This window comes from Podarcis raffonei, chromosome 6, assembly GCF_027172205.1.
Source record: "Podarcis raffonei isolate rPodRaf1 chromosome 6, rPodRaf1.pri, whole genome shotgun sequence".
NCBI lineage: Eukaryota > Metazoa > Chordata > Lepidosauria > Squamata > Lacertidae > Podarcis > Podarcis raffonei.
Window position 1 is genome coordinate 99,630,778 of NC_070607.1, and position 1,980 is coordinate 99,632,757.

Consider the following 1,980-nt stretch of genomic DNA (forward strand, 5'->3'; position numbering starts at 1 on the left):
TGGGGGAGGCAGGCGGCGATGCAACTCTCCACCAGCGGCAGCTGCCAAGGGAGTGGAAGATTGCGGGGCAGGCGGGTGCATTTTACGGGGGGCTCCTGTGCCTGGGGAGGGGGCAGCAAGGAGGCCTCCAGCGCCCAAGACACAAAGCGCTGAGCTCCCCAGCAAAGGGGCTGAGCGCCTGCCCAGAACCCCAGAGCCCCTGCATTTCTATGACAACCACACTTTCTGCAAGGAGAGGAAGCCAAGGCCAGGTGGGGGAGGGAGGGGCACCCACCAGGCGGCAGCGGAAGGGAGGGAGGGAGGGAGGGAAGTGGTCAGGTCCTGGGGGCCAGGCTGGACTGCGGCTGGCTGGGGAGGGTGGGGCGCTCTTTGGGAAGGTCCCCTCCCCAGGCAAGACAAGGCCAGCGCTCCCACAAGGAAGGCTGCCCCCTCCACTCTCCTGGCTGTGCTCGCTCCCCACTTCCTTATTTTTTTTAGTGGCTCTTAAAAGAGCCTTTTTTTGTGATGCACAGATGTTTGAGGTTGTTAGGTGAAAGAGCCCGCTTCTTCCTCATTTGCCTTTGGGCTTGTGGCTCTCTGTCTCCTTGGGAAGCAGAACAGCCTGGATATTGGGTAAGACTCCCCCCTGGGCAATAGTGACTCCTCCCAGCAGCTTGTTCAATTCTTCATTGTTGCAGGGGAATGATCCTCATTTTCTTCTTGTCCCGGGCAGCGTTGCCAGCCAGCTCCAGTATTTCAGCTGTGAGATACTCCAGCATAGTTCCCTTTGTGCAGCAGGCGGTGCACGTGGCCGACGGGGAACTGGAGGCCAGCGCGCGAGGATCGCGATTTCGCCTTGGCTCTCACCTTCCCACCTCGCTTGCCGCAGCCAGACATGGCGACACTGACTCAGCTCCGCTCAGAGGCGCAACAAAAAATAAAACTGCAATTGTCCCCCACTTCCTGTGGTGCTCAGCTCCAGCTCACTGGGGGGCTTCCCAGTTGGCCACTGGGAGAAGAGGATGCTGGTCCAGGTGAGCCACTGGCCTGGGGCAGAAGAATCTTTCATCATTTGCTCTGCTGCGCCCTCCAGGCGTCAGCCACTGCTGTCCAGACTCCATTTTCAGCACCCTGCAACACACAAAGCAATCGAAGTGTCTCTGGGCATGTGCAGAGTGCTTTCCCCTCACCACTCAGCATGCCAACCCCCACACCCCTGGGCTGAGGTGCCAGATGGGAAGGCATGGCTTCTGGGCAGTTGTGGACTCCAGCACCTCTTTGGAGAGAGGGATGTATTCCGGCCTGCCCCTTAATTTTGGGGGGTGGGAGTCAGATCCCCCCTGCATTGCTTTCTTCCTTAGTGGCCACAAACCCCTCGCTGCCTTTAGCCCTGGGCCAAACATGCAGTTGTGGGTGGGGGCCTCCAGTCGTCTCCAGGAAATGAAGCTGAAGTCCCTGAGAGATGCATTGTGGGCAGAGCAGGGAGAGGACTCTTGAGGTGAGGCAACAGGGTGATGCAGCAGCAAAAAAAGCTAATGCAATTCTTAAAATGTCTACCCAGCCCCTCACCCAAGGATCACGGGGCAGTTTGCAAGATAAAATTCTAGGCTGCATCAGCAGGTATTTGGTGTCCCAATCAAGGGAAGAAATAGTCTAACTTCCCTGCAATACAGAAATCTCAGCTCAAGCATCCCTGACGGATGACCATCCAAACTCTACTTAAAAACCTCCGAAGAAGGAGAGTCTACCACCTGAGTGAGTCCGTTCCACTGTCAAGCAGCTCTTAGCATCAGACAGTTATTTCTGATATTTTGTCAGAATCTCCTTTCTTTTATTTGAATCTGTCAGTATGAGTCCCACCCTCCAGAGGAGGAAAAACAGGCTTGCTCCCTCTTCCAAGTGACAGCCCATGAGATATTTGAAGGTTGAGATATTTGCAGGTAGTTCTCATGTCACCTCCCAGTCTCTTCCAGATGGAACATCCCCAACTCCCTCGACTGC

General features: G+C 55.9%; 1 pseudogene; it reads right to left on the bottom strand.

Annotated features, from left to right (window-relative positions):
- Positions 1 to 417: 417 nt before the first annotated feature.
- LOC128415147 (histone H2A type 2-B-like) lies at positions 418 to 1,038 on the bottom strand (annotated as a pseudogene).
- Between the last annotated feature and the right edge of the window lie 942 nt (positions 1,039 to 1,980).